The following is a 17,832-nucleotide window of genomic DNA, read 5'->3' as shown; positions in this document are numbered from 1 at the left end:
CTAAACTAAATGCATTAAGCAAACACCTTCAATTGCTTTTCAATGTCTTTTGTTTCAAGATAACACGATGAGTTAAGAAATTTGAGTTAAGTTTGTGTGTTAACCCTGCTACATCTGTATCTAACTCTATCTTGTGTGATACTGCCTGATCAGCTATGTATCTAATCCTATCATGTGTGATACTGTCTGCTAAGCTAGGTATCTAATAATATCATGTGTGAAACTGTCTGCTAAGCTATGTTTCTAATCCTATCATGTGTGATACTGCCTGCTAAGCCATGTATCTAATCCTATCATATGTGATATTGCCTACTGATCCATGTATCTAATCCTATCATGTGTGATTCTGTCTGGTGAGCTATGTATGTATTCCTATACTGTGTGATACTGTCTGCTAAGGTGCGTATCTAAACCTATCCTATGTTATACTGTCTGCTAAGCTATGTATCTAATCCTATCATATGTGATACTGCCTGCTGGGCTATGTATATAATCATGTGCGATACTGTCTGCTAAGCTGGCTATCTAATCCTATCATGTGTGATACTGTCTCCTGAGCTTTGTATCTAATCCTATCATGTGTGGTACTGCCTGCAAAGCTATTTATTTAATCCTATCATGTGTGATACTGCCTGCTGAGCTATGTATCTAATCCTATCCTGTGGGACACTGTCTGCTAAACTATGTATCTAATCACATCATGTGTGATACTGTCTGCTAAGCTAGGTATCTAATCACATCATGTGTGATACTGTCTGCTGAGCTATGTTTCTAATCCTATCATGTGTGATACTGTATGCTAAGATTTATATCTAATCCTATCCTATGTGACACTGTCTGCTAAGCTAAATATATAATCCTATCCTATGTGATAATGTCTGATGAGCTATTTATCTAATCATATCATTTGTGATATTGTCTGATGAGCTAGGTATCTAATCCTATTATGTTTGATACTGTCTTCTAAGCTTTGTATCTAATCCTATACTATGTGGTACTATCTCCTAAGCTTTGTACCTAATCCTATGATGTGTGATACTGCCTGCTGAGCTATGTATCTAACTCTATCTTGTGTGATATTGTCTGCTAAGCTATGTATCTAATCCTATCCTATGTGACATTGTCTGCTGAGCTATGTTTCTAATCCTATCATGTCTGATACTGCCTGCTAAGCTAGGTATCTAATAGTATCATGTGTGATACTGTCTGCTAACTTTGTTTCTAATCCTATCATGTGTGATACTGCCTCCTAAGCCGTGTATCTAATCCTATCATATGTGATACTGCCTACTGATCCGTGTATCTAATCCTATCATATGTGATTCTGTCTGGTGAGCTATGTATCTAAACCTATCCTGTGTGATACTGTCTGCTGAGCTATGTATCTAATCCTATAAAGTGTGATATTGCCTGCTGGGCTATGTATTTAATCATGTGTGATACTGTGTGCTAAGCTGGGTATCTAATCCTATTATGTGTGATACTATCTCCTCAGCTTTGTATCTAATCCTTTCCCTTTTCGTACTCCGGTAGCACATCACGGGTTAATCCCATTCCCTTCAGATTGTAGGACCGCCCACCTAGATAAATCAGAATAATGAATCAATTAATTAGCTCCCTAATATAGGGCGGCAACCAGAATGCATCCTTGTGTTTTTTTTTATTGTCCTTCAGTAAGCCCACCTAGCGGCTGGTTACCTGGATCAGGTAGCCTGATTGACCTTTTTTTTTTTTTTTCTATTTGGCCATGTATATTTCCTGGCCCCTAGCGTTTGCTCCTGTGTTCTTCCAGGACGCGCTTTCTGCATCGGAGGCAGCGCTTACCGCACCAGCACATGGTGGAGTACTGAGAAGCTCTCGGTGGAACTCACCCCGTGTGCCTCCTCCTGCGGCAGCAGTATTTCAGGTTCCGGACTTCCGGTTTTGTGGAGCGCAAGAAGCGCCTGGTGGAACGCAGGCGCTGGGCGTCTGACGTCACCCTGCATGCCGCCGCCTACCTGATACAGCTGTAAGTATTTAAACTGGCTGTCTGTAGTGCTCGCTGCCGCATGTGCCTGGCAGCAGAGCTCTGGTATTATAAAGGTAATTTCTGCCTGTCCTGTGTCAGGCAAATCCTCCAATAGCTTTTCCCTTGTTTACTGGTTCCTGTATTATGTGTTACAGATGTCGAGCTCCTCAAGCAGAACAGGGAAGAGGGACAGAAAGAGCAGGCACAGGTTGTGCCATTCATGTGATCAGCCCCTGCCTGATGAATATTCAGAGGATTACTGTGAGCAGTGTAGTGGGAATCCTCCTAAGGTCTCCCCATCTAGATCTGCTAAGAAACGCAAATCTAAACAAGCATTGTGCATATCTTGTATTCAGCCGTTACCTCCTAATTGCTCCGCCAATATATGTAAGAGTTGTTCTCATTCAGATGAGGCCTCTGATGCTGAAACCAGGAAAATGATGTCTCTATTTAAGAAATTTCTTGCTAAAACTAGGAAGAAGAGTAACAGGAGAGAGCAGTTATCTTCTGGGTCGTCTTCTGAGCAGTCTTCACGCTCTGAAGGTGAAGTCTCTTCAGAATCTGAGCCCGAGTCCACGATTCTGGAGGATAACTTTCTGTTTAACAAGAGTAACGTTAACCAACTGATTAAGGAAGTAAAAAGGAGCATGGAGTCTAAGAAAGAAAAGACATCAGAACGCGAGGAAGAAAATCTTTTTTATTTTCCTAAAAAGAAAGCCTCTGTGTTTCCTAGTCACCCTGTCTTGAGTTCCATTATGGGTAAAGAATGGGAACAGCCAGTGGGAAAGATAAATCTGGGATCCAGATTTAGAGCAGCGTACAAAACAGATCCTGCTGAATCCACCAGCTGGGAAGTCTCAGCAAGAGTAGACCCGGCGGTTACCCATTTAGCTAAAAGGTCTCTGTTTCCTACTGATGACTCCTCCTTGCTCAAGGAGCCTATGGAGAAGAAAGCGGATGGGCTCTTAAAGAGACTGCACACCTACCTGGCCTCCCTAAGCAAGGCTGCTATGGCAACAGTCCCTGTAGCTCGGGCACTCAGGGTATGGCTAAGCCAGCTGGGTAGGGATATAGAGGATAGAGTGTCAAGAGAGGAATTGCTCCAACAGCTACCATCGTTGAAAATGGCGGCGGAGTTCCTTTGTGACTTCCCTCTGGATACGTTAAGGTTGACGGCGAAAAATATGGCCCTATCAAACTCAGTTAGAAGAGCCTTCTGGTTGAAGCTATGGTCCGGAGGTCCTTCGTCTAAGAGTAATCTCTGCTCCTTGCCGTTTGAGCCTGGAAGACTTTTTGGCTCTCATCTGGATAAGCTTCTGGAAGCTAATATGGAGGAGAAGACTTTGAATTTTCCTCAAACCAGACTTAGAGACAAACTGAAGTTTTTTCGTCCCTATAGAGGACAGGATTATAGGAGGTCAAGTTTTAGAGGACGTTCAACCAGAGGAAGATCTGACCGCAGATTCAGACCAGCTCCTGAAAAGCCAGGAAAAAAGCCAGATGATTCCAAGTAACCAAACATGGAGTTCTGACGCCACAGGTCAGGAAGTTGGAGGCCGCCTGTCAAACTACTATCCAGAGTGGCTGCGGATTACCTCAGACAATTGGGGTCTCCAGATCATCAGAAAAGGTTACGAACTGGAGTTCAACCACTTCCCAAGAGACAGATTTCTAACAGAGTAGGAGATCTTCTACTAGTTCGTTTACTGGAAGAATTAGTAGAAAAAGGCGCACTGGAATCCGTTCCTTACCACCAGAGGGGAAAGGGGGTATACTCCAGAGTATTCCATGTACCCAAGTCGGACGGAAGAAGCCGTCTCATCATAGATCTGCGTTACTTAAATCAGTACCTGAAGAAAGTTCATTTCAAGATGGAAACTATAAGATCGATAACAGCAGTACTCACAAGGGATCAGTACATGGTATCCTTAGACAAAGGACGCGTATCTACACATCCCCATAAGAGGGTCGTCCAGAAAGTTTCTAAGACTGGCTATGCAGAGGGAAGAAGGTATTTTTCACTTCCAGTTCAAGGCTCTTCCTTTTGACCTCTGCTCTTCACCAAGAATCTTTACCAAGATTGCAGTCATAGTAGCGGTGACTCTTCGTCTCCAGAATTTTCAGGTCTTCCCCTACCTGGACGACTGGCTTCTGGCAGCCCAATCCGAACACCTTCTGCAGATTAATCTCCAGAAAGCGGTAAAACTGCTTCAATTCCTAGGATTTCTAATAAATTGGAAGAAGTCAGAAATCATTCCTACTACCTCCAAGTCTTTCCTAGGGTTCAGGATAGACACACGCAGCATGACACTTCTCCTGCCAACTGAAGATTGGGACTTTAAAGAAGGAGATAAGAACCCTATTATCCTTACATCGTCCTTCAGTGTGCAGAGTCATGAAGACACTGGGACATATGACAGCGACAGCGGATGCCGTCCCCTGGGCCATGATTCATACCAACGACTTACAGCAGGATATGCTACAGACGTGGCATCACAGCCACCACAGTCTGAAAGCAAGAGTGAAATTGAAGCCTTCAACAATTCAGAGTCTAAATGGTGGCTTCAGACCAAGAATCTTTCCTTTGGGAAGAGTTTCCAGTTCATGTCTCCGGTCATAATCACTACAGACGCATCTGGCCAGGGCTGGGGAGCACACCTCCAAGACAGATGGGTTCAAGGCCTCTGGTCCCCACAGATGAAGAAGCAATCTTCAAATTTCAATGAGCTGAAAGCGGTCCACTTGGCTCTCCTCCAGTTTGCAGCAGAAATAAGGGGAAAGCCAGTGCTTGTGTGTTCAGACAATCTCCCGGCGGTATTTTATCTGAACAAGCAAGGAGGGACGAGGAATGCGGTTCTCCTAGGCTTGTGCAAACAGATCTTCTCCTGGGCAGAGTCCCACCGTTTAGAATTAAGAGCCATGCATATCAAAGGTTGTTGCAATACTCAAGTGGATCGGCTGAGTCGGAGGATGATCAAACTGGCAGAATGGGAGCTGAATCAAGACATATTCCAGCAAGTAGTGGCCAAATGGGGTCTGCCAGCGTGGGACCTGATGGCGTCCAGAAGGAACAAGAAGCTGCCAAGGTTTTGCTCTCTGAACAGGTGGGAGGACCCCACACGGGTGGATGCTTTTTCCTTCAGCTGGAGACACCTGTTCGTGTACATCTTTCCTCCAGTCCCTCTCATTATGAGAGTCCTTCGGAAGATCCTTGCAGAGAGGCCTCAGGCGATACTAATAGCGCCATTCTGGCCGAGAAGGTCGTGGTTGCCCCTTCTTCTCCAGCTTTCCAAGGGGGAATTCTGGAAGCTCCCTCTAGTTCCGGATCTTTTGCTTCAAGAGGGTCTGTATCATCAGCATCTGGACAGACTACACCTCACAGCCTGGAGGCTGAAAGATCTGCGCTAGAGGAAAGAGGACTCTCAGACTCAGTAATTAATACACTTCTTTGCTCTCGGAAGCAATCAACGAATATGAAGTATGCCAAGATTAGAATAAATTCTCACCATGGCTCTGTGAGTCGAATTGTTCAGTCATTAACATCTCTTCTATACTGCAGTTCCTTCAAGACGGTTTTCAAAAGGGTCTCAAACCCAATACACTAAGGGCAAATATGACGGCGATCAATGCCATGACCGAAAATAAGTTTATTCATCACCCGCTCATCGTCAGGTTCTTTAAAGCAGTAAAGAAGTTAAGACCTATTTTTCGAGAACCCATACCGGTCTGGGACCTGTCCTTGGTACTCAGAAGATTAACGACTTCTCCATTCGAGCCTCTCCAGCAAGCTGATTTCAAATGGCTTACCTATAAGGTGTCTTTTATAATTGCAATTACATTGGCAAAGCAGTTAGGAGAGCTGTGAGCCCTTTCCTCTAAACATCCATACCTGAGGATTCTTCAAGACGGAGTGCTACTTCGTACCATGCCTTTCTTCCAACCAAATGTCTCCTCTTCTTCTAACATTAACAGAGAGTCTTTCCTTCCAGCGTTCTTTCCTGATCCGTCTGACCAACAATAGAGTGCGTTACACACATTAGATGTTAAGAGGGAAATTGAAATTTACCTTCTCAGAACCAAGGAGTTTAGAAAGGCAGAGAACCTCCTCCTGTTATATGCCGGTTCAAGAAGAGGGCAGTGTCCATCCAAAGATACCATTGCAAGATGGATTAAGTCTACAATTATGGAAGCATATGCACTTGACGGGATTTCTCCTCCGTTTCCAATCAAGGCACACTCTACAAGAGCCACTGCAGTATCCTGGGCGGAAAAAGCGCAAGTTTCTCTAGAAGATATCTGCAACGCAGCATCCTGGTCTTCAATACTGACCTTCGCGAACCACTACCGCCTGGACATCTATACCAAGAGCTCAGCCTTCGGCACTGGGGTTTTGAGTGCAGTACTAGATGCGGAAGCCCCCCCTTTGGGATCTATGCAAATCCCGTGATGTGCTGCCGGAGTACGAAAAGGGCAAGGAAGAATACGTACCTGGTATTTTACTTTCCTTGAGTACGGAGGCAGCACATCGATTCCCTCCCTAATAAATATTTTCATTGTGAATTTTTTGTGTCTGGATCTATTTTTTTAAACACAAGGATGCATTCTGGTTGCCACTCTATATTAGGGATCTAATTAATTGATTAAATATTCTGATTTATCTAGGTGGGCGGTCCTACAATCTGAAGGGAATGGGATTAACCCGTGATGTGCTGCCTCCGTACTCAAGGAAAGTAAAATACCAGGTACGTATTCTTCCTATCCTGTGTGATACTGTCTCCTGAACTTTGTATCTAATCTTATCATGTGTGATACTGTCATTTTTTTTGCTATGGTACTTGTGGCTGGCAAATCAGTAGATAATTCATTGTGTACAGGTAGATAAGGGTACTGTCTATAGACAATAAAGAAAGGTGATTTGTCAGAATACTCATTGGAATGGCTGTGGCAAAACTCAAAGTAAAGGGAGCAGGGTAACCTAAACATCTTGCTTTGCAGAGATAAAAAATGCGCAGATAGCTCTCCAGAATTTTGTCTGTTCTCTGCAACTTCACATTTTAGCAGGTCTGACTACAGATTACTGATTGGTGCACTAAGTATTGTTGTGAACTTGACATTGCTTCTTTCTCATTGGCCCACAAGCAAGAAGCAGAGAGGAATCATGTGTTCAGATGGAAAAAAATTGTAAATATTCGATATAACGAATATACAGATGTAGCAGGGTTAACACTCAAACTCTTAACTCAAATTTCTTAACTCATCGTATTATCTTGAAACAAAAGCCATTGAAAAGCAATTGAAGGTGTTTGCTTAACGCATTTAGTTTAGATAACGCATCTCATAAAGCATGAGTGTTAACTCTACTATATCTGTATAGCACTATATTCTAAATATTCGCGAATTCTCGAAGTGGCGATATTCGCGATAAAAATTCGCTATTCGAATATTTGTGCTCAACACTACAACCTACAGAGAACCTAGAGGTGAATTGTTCTCCTCTATCAGAAACTATATATTGAGGAAGGCTGCGTAAACAAAAGATATGCTTAAACAAATGGGCCGTTGAGCAGCAGAACGAATCCATTGAGATACCTTTATCAGAAATATTGTAGCTTAAGAAGGGAAAGGATGTCTTTTCAAATTTAGCATATAGATGGTTTTCACACAGATGCTGGAGGATGGTGTGGACATGTTTGGTGAATTGGGAGAGACCAGGATATATCATCCAGACTACTACACAATCACAAAAAAGATCCTGGAAGACATTGATTACTAGTTCATGAAAAACCACTAGAGCATTACAGAGACCAAAGGCATCACTAGATATTCATAATGTCCGTCTTAAATGCGATGTTGCATTCTTCCACTTAAGAATAAGGATTAAATTGTATTTCCCCTGGAGATCAAGTTTGGTAAAGATTTTGGCTCAATGGCTTTTGTCAAACAGCTCAAAAATCAGTGGCAAGGGGTATTTATTTTGAATGGTTATCTTGCTTAGGCTTCTGTAGTCAATGCAGGGCCGAACAGAGCAAACTTTCTTTAACACACAGAAGAAACCAGCTCTAGCTGGCATAAGAATTTTCGAATAAAACCTCTTTCCAGGTTCTTCTTGAGGTATTCTGACATGGCCTGAGTCTTGGGTAGGGACATTGGGTAGACTCGGCCTTATGGAGGAATAGTCTTTTGGAAGAGATCTATAGGGCAATCAGAAGGTTGCTGTGTAGTTAATATTGCAGACCACTTCTTATAAAAGATGTCGATATATCTGGCAGGACAGATAGAATATGGAGAGGCTGTACTGGTGTCAGGCAATCGGCAGTAACATGCAGAACCCTAACAAAGTATCTGTCCTGGGTCCTAGTCCAGGACATGGCTTTGCAGTCGAAAGCCACAATAGCAGCAGTAACATAGGGCTGGTAGACACAGGTAAAACATATAGCTCCTTGTGCACAATAACAACCTGATTGCACTCTGAAAGAGCCCAACCATCAATGGAAGTCTCCTTTAAGGGCTTTACAAGGCACTGAATTGGTATCCACATGGAATACCGGTGCCCACCAGTATCAAGAGAATGAGAAGTGGGTCCAGGCCAATAGGCTGACAAGGCTCAGTGAGTACTGCAGCAACTAGGCCTGTCACTGCCCTGCTACATAACATGTTGAGTTTAGTGAATTTTAAGCAACACGTATAGATTTATAATTTTGTGATTAAGTCCCATAATCTTCCACTGTATTTATAGAACACCCAGCTATGAATAACATCTTCTGCAGCAAGAACTCTTTATTGACTCCAGACATTAATTCTGTGCTAGATAAATGCAGGTATTGTATATTAATGACTTAGTACTTTGACACGATAAATCAATATTGTGAATATTTATGTCAAGAGAAATGACAACCTCTATTAGAGAAGAAATATGACACAGCCAGACATAAAAAGGCACAGAATAATTTAGTATATGTGAACTTCATACGTTATGCAAGCATTTATGGCAAGTCTTAGTATTTTGCAAATGTACAGTTGCAAATATTTGTTCTCTTGAATAAATATAGGCAAGAAGTCTGACTTAGATTGTGTGCCTATATATTCGTGTGAATATGATTAAATCGATATAATGACACTGTTCTTTACTTCCTCAGGACATGCTTGCATAATGTGGGGAATTTACAAACTAGAAAGACAACAGTAGAGTTCATTCAACCAGTGGTAAGGTCTGGAAGACACTTAAAAACTTACAACTGACCCGTTAAATGCACATACTAAATAAAGGGCAATTCTACAGTTTTCTGTTTCAATACTTTTTATTGAGTTTTCAGCATATTGAAATGTGTAGAAATACAATTTCAATCATAAAATTGAACAGGCAGTTGCGATTACAGATGGCAGATCAAGTATACATCCACTGTAAAGTAGGACAAATTGAAAACAGTAAACATCAAGTATGAACTAAAACAACAATTAGTATTGATACAATGAGTAAATAAATTAAATAAAAGAAATAAAGTACTGTCCCTAAGTCTTTGCTTATCTTTTCATCTATCCCTATTTGTATGAAGGGTGTGATGTCCACATATGCCACAATTTATCTACCTTACTATTATGCAGAAACCTATAGGAAAGCAGCTTTCCATAAGTATATGTAATGTTGAGTGATGCCACTACTTCTTTCCAATCCGGGAGTTTTATCTCCTTCCAGTGATTATATTCTCATGGAAGCATGTCAGAAAAATATAATAAGGGTTACTGTCCCTTAATAATTTTGTCACAATGCAGGAGATTGGTGCAGTAAAACCTGAAATCTATTCCAGCTAGGACTTTGAGTAGTGTTCAGGTGTAACTTTATGCCAGTTTTCTGGCATAAGTAATCTTAAATATGTTGCGTCTCAGGGGCCCTACCACCTTTCTGTTACATTTTAGAAAAGTGACAAGCGTGGTACCTGTGTGGTACCAGTGCCAAAGACCTCACACCCGAAAGACCTCAGCAGCTACAGGCCGGTAGCACTGACCTCACACTTGATGAAGACCCTCGAGAGGCTGGTTCTCAACCATCTTCGCCCCCTGGTGAGGTCTTCATTGGATCCACTGCAGTTTACCTACCAGCCTGGCATCGGGGTGGATGATGCCATCATCTACCTCCTACACCGAGCTCTAACTCACCTGGAGAGGCCTGGAAGCACTGTGAGGATCGTGTTTTTTTATTTCTCCAGTGCCTTTAACACCATCCAACCTGGACTTCTGAGGGACAAGCTGGAGATGGCAGAAGTGGACCACCACATGTCACATTGGATACTTGACTACCTCACAGAACACCCACAGTTTGTTAAATCTCAGGGTTGTGTCTCTGGCAAGCTGATCTGCAGTACGGGGGCACCACAGGGAACTGTGCTGGCACCGTTCCTCTTCACCCTCTACACTGCAGACTTCTCCATCAACTCCCCAGGCTGCCACCTACAGAAGTTCTCTGATGACTCTGCTATAGTCGGCCTTATCACAGGTGAGGATGACTCAGAGTACAGACAGGGGACACAGGATTTTGTGGACTGTTGTCAGCGTAACCAGCTCCAGATCAACGCGGGCAAAACCAAGGAGCTGGTGGTGGATTTCCGCAGACAAAAGGCCCTCTGCTTTGGTTCTGGTGAACATACAGGGAACGGACATTGAGGTGGTGGACTCTTAAAAATACCTGGGTGTTCACCTGAACAACAAACTGGACTGGAGCCATAACACTGATGCTCTTTTCAAAAAGGGTTAGAGCAGACTCTATCTGTTGAGGAGACTGAGGTCCTTTGGAGTGCAGGGGACGCTCCTAAATACCTTCTTTAACTGGTGGCATCAGCCATATTCTATAGTGTGGTTTGTTGGGGGAGCAGCTTATCTGTGGCTGAGAGACAGAGATTAGATTAGCTCATTAAGAAGGCCAGCTCTGTCCTAGGTTGTCCCCTTGATCCAGTGCAGGAGGTGGGTGACAGAAGAACTCTTGCAAAATTAACATCATTGTTAGACAATGTCTCCCACCCCATGCACAAAGCTGTTGTGGAGCAGGAGAGCTCATTCAGTGACAGACTGCTGCATCCTAGGTCCACGAAGGAACGTTATTGGAGGTCCTTCCTCCCAGCAGCGGTTAGGATTTATAACCACCACTGTTTCCAGAAATCCAGTAGTGAATTTTTTAAGTAAATTCTGTGTTATGTTTTTCTTGTATTTTACTCTTTAATTTCTAATTACTCTTATTTTGCTCCTGTTGTGAATGTGATTGCTGCTGTTATGCCCAAATTTCCCCAAAATTTTCTTCTTCTTCTTCTTCTAAAGGGGAGAAAAATTGCAAATTTTTGCTCAAAATGGGCTTTCCATGAAAAGTTGGGGTATGCGTAATACATTTCCCAATTGATTTAATGAAATCTAAACCCATCTTTCCCACAGGTAGTTTTAAATTAGTACAATATAGCTGGAGCTTGTTCTCCCTCAATTTATTTGAGGCCTGTTGGAACAGAGAGAGGTATCATACAGAGAAGGTTCACATCCAGAAAGATGTTACCTTGCCAGGGTGGATATACACAAATAATTATACCCTTTGAATCCAGAGGAAAAAAAAGCAGGCTGGTTTGAGAGCTGCATTTATACAAGCAGGCAAATAACGCGAGTTTGTAAGCGTCCGCGTGTCTGATTTTTAAAAGTGTGTTTGTATTACAGTAGGTGTTTGTGAGATTGTGTTTTCAGCACGACAGCGTCGCGCTGATACTCGGCGACGTGGTGCCGAGATCTCGCACTCACTGGGATAGCGACAGCACATCCCAGCAAGCGCGTCATAGAAGCGACGGGAGATCCGACTTGGATTCCCGCCAATTCTACACGTGTGCGGCGTTTGTTATGAATCCTGAGGGGGAAGTCCCCGCCGGATTTTAAATAAAAATCCGGCCTGGGTCCCGCCCTCAGGAGCATACCGGGCCCTTAGGTCTGTTATGGGTTGTAAGGAGAGCCCCCCCTACGCCGAAAAAAACGGCGTAGGGGGTCCCCCTACAATCCATACCAGACCCGTATCCAAAGCACGCTACCCGGCCAGCCAGGAAGGGAGTGGGGACGAGCGAGCGCCCCCCCCCCCCTCCTGAGCCGTACCAGGCTGCATGCCCTCAACATGGGGGGTTGGGTGCTCTGGGGCAGGGGGCGCACTGCGGCCCCCCCACCTCAGAGCACCCTGTCCCCATGTTGATGAGGACAGGGCCCCTTCCCGACAACCCTGGCCGTTGGTTGTCGGGGTATGCGGGCGGGAGGCTTATCGGAATCTGGGAGCCCCCTTTAATAAGGGGGCCCCCAGATACCGGCCCCCCCACCCTAAGTGAATGAGTATGGGGTACATCGTACCCCTACCCATTCACCTGCAAGAAAAGTGGTAAAAACACAAATAAACCACACAGTGTATTAAAATATTTATTTTTCTGCTCCGGAGGCCGCCCCCTGTCTTCTTTATTAGCTCTTTTACCAGGGGGGGGCTCTTCTTCTTCCGATATCCCGACGGGTCTTCTCCGCTATCCGGGGGGGTCTTCTCAACTCTCCGGGGTTCTCCTTCTGTCTTCTCCTTCTGTCTTCTCCTTCTGTCTTGTTGTCTCGGCGCACCCCGATTCTTCGTCTTCTCTTCTTGTTTTCGCCTCTCTCTGTTGTTGACTCGGCGCACCCCGGTTCTTCGTCTCGCGAGACGAAGAATCGGGGTGCGCCGAGTCTCGCGAGACGAAGAATCGGGGTGCGCCGAGTCTCGCAAAACGAAGAACCGGGGTGCGCCGAGTCAACAACAGAGAGAGGCGAAAACAAGAAGAGAAGACGAAGAATCGGGGTGCGCCGAGACAACAAGACAGAAGGAGAAGACAGAAGGAGAAGACAGAAGGAGAACCCCGGAGAGTTGAGAAGACCCCCCCGGATAGCGGAGAAGACCCGTCGGGATATCGGAAGAAGAAGAGCCCCCCCCGGAGACAGAAGACAGAAGGAGACAACAAGACAGAAGGAGAAGACAGAAGGAGAACCCCGGAGAGTTGAGAAGACCCCCCCGGATAGCGGAGAAGACCCGTCGGGATATCGGAAGAAGAAGAGCCCCCCCCCTGGTAAAAGAGCTAATAAAGAAGACAGGGGGCGGCCTCCGGAGCAGAAAAATAAAATATTTTAATACACTGTGTGGTTTATTTGTGTTTTTACCACTTTTCTTGCAGGTGAATGGGTAGGGGTACGATGTACCCTATACTCATTCACTTAGGGTGGGGGGCCGGTATCTGGGGGCCCCCTTATTAAAGGGGGCTCCCAGATTCCGTTAAGCCTCCCGCCCGCATACCCCGACAACCAACGGCCAGGGTTGTCGGGAAGGGGCCCTGTCCTCATCAACATGGGGACAGGGTGCTCTGAGGTGGGGGGGGCCGCAGTGCGCCCCCTGCCCCAGAGCACCCAACCCCCCATGTTGAGGGCATGCAGCCTGGTACGGCTCAGGAGGGGGGGGGGGGGCGCTCGCTCGTCCCCACTCCCTTCCTGGCTGGCCGGGTAGCGTGCTTTGGATACGGGTCTGGTATGGATTGTAGGGGGACCCCCTACGCCGTTTTTTTTCGGCGTAGGGGGGGCTCTCCTTACAACCCATAACAGACCTAAGGGCCCGGTATGCTCCTGAGGGTGGGACCCAGGCCGGATTTTTATTTAAAATCCGGCGGGGACTTCCCCCTCAGGATTCATAACAAACGCCGCACACGTGTACAATTGGCGGGAATCCAAGTCGGATCTCCCGTCGCTTCTATGACGCGCTTGCTCTCCATCGCGGCAAGCCAGCTCGGCGCTGGCTCCCGCGATGGGGCTCGTATGTGCTCAATCTCGCCGAGAAATACAGCGAGATTGACACAAAATCGGGTTCACCTACTGTAAGTGTGTGAGCTAAATTATTTGTGTGCATTGCTGAGTGGCTGTGCCTGACTTTATTGTACACTGCTTTTGCTGCCAGGTTTATTACAAAACAGCTGAGAGTCTACTGTACTGTGATTACATTTTTTTGCTCTTCCTTCACCTGTTCAACACCCTGTTGAACAGGTAAGTAATTAGGGTGAGGCTGTCTAATTAGGAGAAGTTAAATAGCCAGCCTTGAGGGCAGCTCAGTCCTTTGAATCCAGAGGGGAAAAAAGCAGGCTGGTTTGGTGTGACTTTAGATTACGTGACTTGAGATATAGGGACTTTAGGAGGGGACTAAAGTAAGCTAGATTATTTCTGATATTTAAGGACTCTATACTGACAGGGAGTGTTCCACGGGATTGGCGCATAGCAAATGTAGTGCCAATATTCAAAAAGGGCCAAAAACAGAGCCCGGAAACTATAGGCCGGTAAGTTTAACATCTGTCGTGGGTAAACAGTTTGAAGGTTTTCTAAGAGATGCTATCTTGAAGCACCTCATTGAAAATAAGCAAATGACTCCATATCAGCATGGATTCATGAGGTATCGGTCATGTCAAACTAATTTAATCAATTTCTATGAGGAGTTAATTTCTAGACTTGACAGCGGTGAATCATTGGATGTCGTATATCTGGACTTCTCCAAAGCATTTGACACTGTACCAACTAAAAGTCTAATATATAAAATGAGAATGCTTGCACTGGGAGAAAATGTCTGTATGTGGGTAAGTAACTGGCTCAGTCATAGAAAACAGAGTCTGGTTGTGAGGGATACCACCCCTCGTGCCCGCTTGACGTTAACTACGTCAAGCTCACGACATACGATATGGTCACTGGTTACCAAGGGGTGATGTTACACCCTTCTGTGGGAGCGGGTAAGTTAAGTCTTGGTGCAGTTTTCACAGATTCCTCCTGTCCACACAGGAGCAGAGAGGCAACAAGCTGAGAGAGCCTTTTCACTGCCCCAGTTAAACAGCGTGTTCTCATCCCGGAAAGAATGCCACCAGTTCCTTGTTTGATATAAGCCCGGTCCGCTAACGGGATTATATAGGGTAAGAAACCAACCCGATGTAGCGTATCACTAGGCCGAAACACGGATGTGGGGATTCGTGATCGAGATACCAGACAGCACAAGATTAAATTATATATTTAATTGCCTTAAGGGCTCACTAGACAATACACTATACACACAAAGAACAGTGGTCTGAGGTTACAAATACAGGTGGTATGGTACAAACAGGATTAAACAGAGCAAAAGTCAGTTTACCAGATGGATGAGTCCTTTTAGGTTGTGATGAGTCCTTTGCTGTAGTCACATGGAGGGCAGTGATATCAGCAGGTTGCAGGTCCCTTTAAACACATGGCACGATGTGACCCTCCTTCAGAGAAAAGACACGCCTGCCTGCTGGCACAAACCTTTTAACCTGTAGCCGGCCCCTCCCCTCCCGGCCTCTGGGAGGGGTCCACCCCCCTCTGCTGGGCTGGCAGCACATGAGCCACAAAACCAATTAGGGCTCATGGCTCCGGACCAGAATGTCGCAGGGAGGTGGCTCTGGGACCAATGGATCCGCCTGGGTTCCAGCTATCAGTAGAGTCCAAGCATGGTAATGTTATTTAGTTTCTGTGGGGAGATATGTATATCTCCCCTCCCTGGCATCCCACCGCCAGACTATGACCACGGGTCTGTTCATCGTGGCCACAGGGACACAAATATGTATCCGGTTTGTGCCTGTGATTGTTGGGTGATTCATAATTCCTTATGAACCGCCGGCTCCAATATATCTGATAATTCTGACTTAACTGGGGTCTGGCCTATAACCCCTGCAGAGAGGTATTTCCTGTTCCATTAGCTGGGTTCCTGGCTGGCTGAATGGATGAGTTAAATTGGAAACAAAGGTGGCATTCAAGAAGTTCACTGCCAGTTGGCTGAGCTTTGAAGCAGGGCCACCCCTGTGGAGCTCACTACCTCTGCTACCTTTCAGCAGATGGTTGGTGTGGGAACATGACAGTAAATAACGATCCATATTCCTCACAGTGGTTATTAACGGTACACACTCAGATTTGGTCACTGTCGCTAGTGGAGTACCTCAGGGGTCAGTATTGGGCCCTATTCCCTTCAATATATTTATTATTAATCTTGTAGAAGGCTTTCACAGTAAAATATTAATTTTTGCAGATGACACTAAACTGTGAAAATTAATTGACACGGAAGAGGACAGTATACTGCTATATATGGATCTGGATAGATTGAAGGCTTTGGCAGAGAAGTGGCAGATGAGGTTTAACACTGACAAATGTAAGGTTATGCACATGGGAAGGAATAATGCAAGTCACCCATACATACTAAAATGGTAAAACACTGGGTAACACTGACATGGAAAAGAATTTTAGTGAACAGCAAACTAAGCTGTAAAAAACTGTGTCAGGCAGATGCTGCCAAGGCCAATACGATAATGGGTTGCATCAAAAGGGGCATAGATGCCCGTGATATAGTCCTACCACTTTACAAATCACTAGTCAGACCACACATGGAGTACCGTGTATAGTTCTGGGCTCCTGTGAACAAGGCAGACATGGCAGAGCTGGAGAGGGTACAGAGGAGGGCAACTAAATTAATAACTGGAATGGTGGGACTTCAGTACCCTGAACGATTATCAACATTAGGGTTACTCACTTTAGAAAAAAGACGACTGAGTGGAGATCTAATTACTATGTATAAATATATCAGGGGTCAGTACAGAGATCTCTCCCATCATCTTTTTATCCCCAGGACTGTGACTGTGACGAGGGGACATCCTCTGCGTATGGAGGAAAGAAGGTTTGTACACAAACATAAAAGAGGATTCTTTACAGTAAGAGCAGTGAGACTATGGAACTCTCTGCCTGAGGAGGTGGTGATGGTGAGTTCACTTAAAGAGTTCAAGAGGGGCAAATTGGCTTTAACCTCACATTTTTTTTTTTTCCTTCCTCTGGATTAACTTGCAGGATAATAGGCTGAACTAGATGGACAAATGTCTTTTTTCGGCCTTATATACTATGTTACTATGTATGTATGTTACAAATATATTTGCTAAGTAAGTGCCTCATTTGATTTATATAGTGAATATAGAAATTATTTCATATATTCTATGTTCGCGGAGTGCTGTTGCATTGTGTTTGGTTTTACTATTGTATTTTCAGCCATGGGGGGTGCAGCCGCACATTTATTTCATTTTAGAGGATGTGCTGAAAAAAGGACCAAAGTACAAATGTACAGAGAATGGAGCACGCCTACATAGCACAATTACATGATTTTGAACAGTATCCACAATCACAGGATCACATGATTTGAATGTTTAATGAATTCTAAGTTACACATCTTTTTTTTTTTTTTTACTTTTTTATTTCAATTATATATGAACATATACAAAATCAGAAAGATCCAAAATTCCATATTACACCAATGAATATAATAATATTTTACCCCAAATTCCGACCCCCCACCCTTTGGAGAGAGAGAGAGGGACGAAAAGAAAAAAGAATATATATATATATATATATATATATATATATATATATATATAGTTTAACAAAAATTCACAGCAGTGAGAGGTATTCTTTGATTGCAATTTATTTTTTGCAGGTAATATGCGACATTCATGTGAACGCGTTTTCGGCTGTATTAGCCTTCATCAGACACTATAGAACAGAGAATATCAGTGTCATATACATATATACACAAAGCATATACATAAACTTATGTAATACACCGTAGGTGACAATAAATCAAAAGGTACATAAAAGGTAAAACAAAAGGAAAAAGGACAAACAAGCACAATAAAGCAAAAGAATGGCAAGCAGATAATTCATGAGGGATCATCCTGATGTAGAATTCCAATTCAATAGCTACAAAATATCACGCTGGTATATAACATAGGACT

This window comes from Bufo bufo, chromosome 5, assembly GCF_905171765.1.
Source record: "Bufo bufo chromosome 5, aBufBuf1.1, whole genome shotgun sequence".
NCBI classification, from domain to species: Eukaryota; Metazoa; Chordata; class Amphibia; order Anura; family Bufonidae; genus Bufo; species Bufo bufo.
Note: the sequence above shows the minus strand (reverse complement) of the source record.